Below are 6,641 nucleotides of genomic sequence, written 5' to 3' on the forward strand. Positions count from 1 at the left end.
AACAGTATGTATCTATATGCCTGAATAAAAGTAGACCCCCAATAAAACTTCTAAATACACCTAGCCAATAAAACACTAGTGTTTCTACCATTGCTTATACCTACAATGTCATGACCCACATAAAAGAGAAAAATGCTGGAGTTAAGACTACAACAAAGGACTGTGTTACTGTAAAATGCTACGGATATTGGGGAGGAGGGAAAAGGGGGAGAGGAGTGGAGAGGAAGAAAGCCATATACCTAAAAAGTTGTAAAATTGAAAATGAGAATAAAAAATTTTAAAAAATCAGTCTTAATCAGGGCTACATGTATTCTTTGAAAAATTACAGATGAGAATAACAAAACTGATATTTTAGGTTGGCATCCCATTGAATAATTATTTTTCTTCTACCCTGGGCATTGGTCTAATGGAGTGGAATTTTACAAACAAGTTCTAAAATCATCTGTAGTTTAAATGATGTAATTCTGTTATACTTAATGTATCAGAAAATACTTACTTGCAATAAAATACATTTAAAACCTAAAAACAAAGCAAAAACACAAAATAGTATAAAGGAAATAAGCTAAAATAAAATTAACATCTAAGATTTAAACATGTAAATCTAGTATGTGAGGGATCTGAATTAACAAGCACAAAAAGCAAGGTCTCTGCATTAGGTAGATCCTTTTTAGGAATCCAAGATTCCTCCAATGGGAAAATCAGAGTCCAGAGTCAGGAAATTCAGCTATCAAAATATAAATAATAGTGCTTGCTTTTGGCAGCACATATACTAAAATTGGAAAGACACAGAGAAGATCAGCATGGCCCCTGTCAAGGATAACACACAAATTTGTGAAGTGCTCCAAATTTGAGTTAGTAGCCAGCAGGTACTACAATCTCCAGTTTTAGCATAACTGTTCCCAAGAAAGGAAGCACATATAACATGATTTTACTCTCATTCCTTGTTTAAAATGATTTAACGTTTTTCTCTCTAGAAGTACTACTGTGTTTACTTCTACAATATTTTCAGTATGTTGTTTTTCATATATGTGTAGCATATCACTCAGTTAACCTGTCAAATAGAGCAATTGTTAATCTTGAGTTAAGCCTCTGCCTTGGAGATGGTGTCCTATGTGGGCACCAGTTTGATTCTCGGCCATTCTATTCCTGATTGAGTTTGAGCAGTACAGGAAAGCAGTACAGGACAGGACAATTAAGAAAAATCAGCTACAATGGATTATATTTCTGACATAAGCAATTTGTGCTTCAATGTGCTTTTTAAATAAACAGTAATAAATATATTTTATTGCCTCTAATAAGTAGGAAAGGGTCCCTTAAATAATGAAAACGTCAATGAGTGCCTTTTGTTTGATAATAAAGATTAACTTATTTATATTGGGCAATAGTACTGAACTGATGGTAGCAGGATGGTGATAAAATTGTAGATTGGTAGGAGTCCAGCGTGGTGTCTCAGTGGCTAAAACCCTCACTTTGTACATGCTGGGATTCCATATGGGTGCCAGTTTGTGTCCTGGCTGCTTTACTTCCCATCCAGCTCCCTACTTATGGCTTTGGAAAATAGTAAGGGTTGGCTTAAGGCTTTGGTACCCTACACTCATGTGGGAAACACAAATCTGAAAGAAGCTCCTTGCTCCCCACTTCGGATCAGCTCAGCTCCAGCCACTGCAGCTGCTTGGGGACAGAAGGTCTTTGTGCGTCTCTTTCTCTCTGTGTATATCTTCTTTTCCAATAAAAATTAATAAATCTTTTTTTAAAATTAAAGGTGGGTGATTTTGTTCACAAATTCTTTCATTATGAGGTGAGTCAATTAACTCGTGTTTTAAACATAATATTCCTCTCTGAAAAGTTGAAGACATTCAGAAAGTTTTAGATGCATCTTTATCTTTAGATGAAAGATGTTCTCTCTTTCTTTGCAGGTTGTTATTATTTCTAATTCAGAAGTTTCAGCAAGTAATCACAGCAAGTCCATCATCTCAAACAATGTCAATGTCAAGCTTGATGTGAGAAGGGATTAATAGCAAGCTGAAGAAAGGAAATGTCACAAGAAATCACTGCTAACTTAAGAATTTCTGAAGTTATGATTTGATAACAAATGAGAGAGCTGCATTGTAAGAGTAGTAAGATTGTATTGCACGATATTCTAATATAAATTCAATTTGAATAAAATTTTCTAATGTATTTATTGATTATACATTTATTATTCTAAGGATCTTGGTTTCTTAAAAATCACAAAAGATATCAAATGTATGATAAAATGGCCATTGAGGAATTGCTGATATATTTCAGACAATGAACTGAAGGGATTTCAAAAATACATTGGAAGAAAGAAAAATATGTTATCACTAAATATTAAGTAAATCTGAAGCAATTAAGTTATTCACAATGTCTCTTAATGAAAATACAGAAGATGAAATTCAATTAGATATTTTGTGCCAATAAATGAGGTCATACTTATTACTTCTATTGTGCTCAGTGATAGTTCAGTACGTAATTTCTCTGCAAATACCCTCAGTGTTAGAATTTTATTTGCATGTATGTAAGACTAAGAGAAGTAGATTAATATCATGTATATGAAGAGATTAAGAGATGAATAGAAGACAGAGTAAAATAGAATAATACTCTTCTAAAAACTTTTTATGCAATTAAAAAAATCAGAATGTGTACAGTAATAGAATGATGATGTTTCTGCCTCCCAAATAGAGTTGAAAATGAATTTCTGATGTTGTGAAAGCATATACAAATAGTGAAAATAAACAAGCAATAACCACAACAAAAACTGGTGCCTCTGTTGTGGCATAATGGATTACGTAGCACCCATAATGCTGGCATCCGATTCAGGCATTAGTTCAAGACCCAGACTCCACTTCTGATCTGTCTTTTCTTAATGTGCCTAGGGCTCCTACACACATATGAAGAACTGAATAAAGTGCCTTGCTCCTAACTTCAGCCTGATTTAGCTCTGGCAGTTGCTATTATTGGAGAGTGAACCAGCAGATAGAAGATCTCTCTCTTTCTCTTTCCCTCACACTTTTTCTCCTCCAGATCACTCTGTAACTCTGCTTTAAAAATAAAAAAATCTTTTTAAAATGACTTAATATGAAAAATTCATTCACAGTAAAACTCCGAATCATTCCCATTACTTTTACCACTAACAAAAAGTAGACAAAATATTATTTTTTAAATATTATGACATTGAAGAACTGAACATTTAGGGAAATAAGAAATCAAATGGCTTTTTATGTCTCATTTAGAATAGCTGGAAAGTGGAACCAATAGGAACACACATAGATTTTGTTAAAATGGTAAGAAAATGACATTGATTTCTTCCATTGGTTGATGTGCTTATTTGACAGTTATTTACTGAATTAATGTGAAGAATTGGCTGTCTGATACCTTGATATGATTGTAAACAAAAGAAGTCACGAACTAAAGAATAAACAAATGAGCAAATGGCAAGCCTTATTTTCCATAACATAAAAAATAATTAAAAGATTATACAAGGCTGTTACCAAGCACCTATTCTGCATCATTCTAGTAGGCTCTCACACTTCCCTGTCTCTTGATTCTTCAATGTTGTTTCATCTGGCAAGCCCTGTTTTTCACTATAAACTTCTGTTGCATTATTAAACCTTGGCTGAGAAATTATCTACTTAACTTTTCCTCAATTTCCAAGTCAGATTTAGGTATTATTTGGGTTTCTTTCATATTCTTACATTACCTCACTTTCTTTTAGGACTTAACAATTTGTGTTCTCAGTCTCTATCCATAGATTAAAAAAAAAAAAAGATTTACTTATTTGTATTGGAAAGGCAAATTTTCGAAGAAAGAAGGAGATACAGAGGGAAAGATTTTCCAACCTCTGGTTCACTCCCAAGTAACTCCAACTTCTGAAGCTGAGCCAATCTGCAGCTAGGAGCCAGAAGCTTCTTCCAGGTCTCCCATGCAGATGCAGGGTCCCAAAGATTTGTGCCATCCTTTACTGCTCTCCCAGGTCACAAGCAGGGAGCTGGCTGGGAAGTGCAACAGCCAGGATATGAACTGGCACCCATATGTGATCCCAGGTATGCAAGACAAAGATTTAGCCACTCAGTCATTGTGCTGGCCAATATCATCCTCACAGTCATTTGAGGACAGGAACTGTGCCAGATGCATCTCTTTATTTCTTAATATGTATGGAATATTGACAGGCATGTTAACAGTAAATTTTGAGCAAATGAATTTAAAATGCTGCAACTATAAAAAGCAAACATATTTTTATTTTCAAGTAAAAATTTAGTATAATGGGTGTAACATAAAAAGATTATCCAAAATCATAATGAAAATGCAGATACCAGAGATCATCATTAGAGTGAGTTTAGTTTTTTTCTCCCATGGAATTCTCAAATTATATAAGTAACATCTTTGGAATAAGAAAATATTTCAAGAGTATTTTTACATATATATTTCCTTGGAAAAGATTCTTCATTAAACATGTAGTGATACATTTCTGATCTATAGAAATCAAGACAAGGTTCCCAAAGGAATGACAAACATAATGAAAAATATTTAGAATGCTGATAGAAATTATCAGAATAACAATCCTTTGTTCACTTCTATTCCCTATTGAAAAAATATTAATTTTTCAGAAAGACTAATTTAACACATTTCCCTTTTAACAGAAATCTTTATACATTTTTACTTTAAAGTATCAGATAGAAATTTGGTACCCTAAAATTCTTTTTTCTGAGTGACACCAACAGCCTTCAATTTGTTTGAAAATTTCCTTCAAGAATGCTTCTATTTTTTTTTTACGCTAAGTTTCCCAAATCAATGATATTGCATAATATATATTGAAGCACCATTTTGTCTCTTTTCATAAATCTACAGATGGCAACAAAACTAAAAACCTTGTGCAAAATCAACCATGAAGTTGTATTGCCACAGAGAGCAGGCACTTGAGAAATATGTGGGGCTTATATCACACAGATCTAAAAGTACTCAAAAAATATTGAAAAACATCTCAAAGTCTCACAGAGTTTGTAGCTATAGGGAAGCTTCGGCTCTAATTCAAAATATCTGCTTCACATTCTGCTTCCCAAAGAAATTTATTCTTTAATAATGTGCACTCCATAGCCTTCTCTAGATGTAATTGATCATTTTATGTTACAATACGCTGTTAGTAAAACTTAAGCTCATTTGCTTTCTCTAATTTTAAAATCCCAGACCTCAGATTTATCTTGGTTTATTTTGGAAAATAGTTTTAACATTTTAATTATAGACTACATGATGTAATATAGTGGTAATCTTAAATGCCCATATCATTAAAATTACATGCAATGTGTTTAAGTCCCATCATTATGGCAAATCACTTCATAATTTTATCTAATAACCATATCTGGTGATGGTTTTCAATTAAATTGAGTCATAATGCATCACAGTAAATGTATCTGGGCCAGGTGTTCCTGCTTCCACTTACATTGCAACTTCATAATACAGCCACAGAAGGCTGCTACCTCATCCTGATTCTCAACAAGTGAAATTTGTACCTCATCCTCTCAAAAAGGCAAAATAATAGGTAAGTATCCCACAACAAAACTGTACTTTAAGGGTAGGATATCTTTCTTAGTTTGTGTGCACAGAATACTCACATTTAGAGCTCCATATTCATAACTAATTTTGGACTTCCATAAGGATGTATTCACACTGGCATCAGACACATATATCTTTGGTAGACCTCTTGATCATGACAAAGAGAGTTGGAAGGAATACAGAGGTATTACTTTTTAATCTAAGAAAATTGTAAATGGCTTTACTTTGAAATGTTAGCTTCAACCATGTACAACATGCTGATTAATCCTTTTATTCTATTCACATTTGTCATTTGTCATTTGGGAATCAAATTATTAAAGAGTATTGGCTTCTAAAATTATAGATCAAACAGAGGCAACTGTTGCATGGCCGGGAGGTGAAGGCATGGACAGCCATGATTGGATGGAATGCTTACAGACATCACTTATGTTCATGTGCTTCCTGCTTGATGAGGGTGACTGGGAAAGCCTTGTGATGCTCTGCAGGAAACCTGGATTTAACATGGTGTGCAGCTGGATCACATTAGAGCATAAGAACTACAGTTCTTAGGAGCACATACAGTAAACTGACTATATAAAGTGTAATAAAGCAGTTATTTCAGTCAATCACAGGTTTCCCTCTGCAATAGCTGTGACTATACACTCCTCGTGTTTACATAACAAATCAAAGAAAGGTGTATTCCTTTGCAGGCAGGGATACTGAAATCCCCATATCCTCAAGTCTAGATAGCAGATCAAAGAAAGGTGCCTGGTAGACAAACTAGTAAACCCCTTCTTGCTATTGAAATGTAAATCACATTGTTTCAAACCCTCCTTCATCATGCCTACTTGACACTCAGTCTTTAAAAGTCTAATGCTATTAATAAACTTTGACTACTGACCATCAGTCAGTAGTCCACATGTATGAATCACCTTGTAGGACACAAGTCCATCACTGCCAGACAGTGAACAACCCCTGTCGTTCATGTGGGAGATCCAGACCGAGTTCCAGGCCCCTGACTTCAGCCTGGTCCAGAACCAGATTTTATGGGCACCTGAGAATTGAACAATAGATGGAAGAATTTCTCTCTTTCC

General features: G+C 34.3%; 1 non-coding gene across 1 annotated transcript; it reads left to right on the forward strand.

Annotated features, from left to right (window-relative positions):
- The first annotated feature begins 744 nt into the window (after positions 1–744).
- Positions 745–851, forward strand: LOC121158889. Its single transcript, XR_005884261.1, has one exon. It is a non-coding gene; the product is annotated as a U6 spliceosomal RNA (small nuclear RNA).
- The last annotated feature ends 5,790 nt before the right edge of the window (positions 852–6,641 follow it).

Source organism: Ochotona curzoniae, unplaced genomic scaffold (genome assembly GCF_017591425.1).
Source record: "Ochotona curzoniae isolate NIBS_2020 unplaced genomic scaffold, NIBS_Ocur_1.0 contig_3819, whole genome shotgun sequence".
NCBI classification, from domain to species: Eukaryota; Metazoa; Chordata; class Mammalia; order Lagomorpha; family Ochotonidae; genus Ochotona; species Ochotona curzoniae.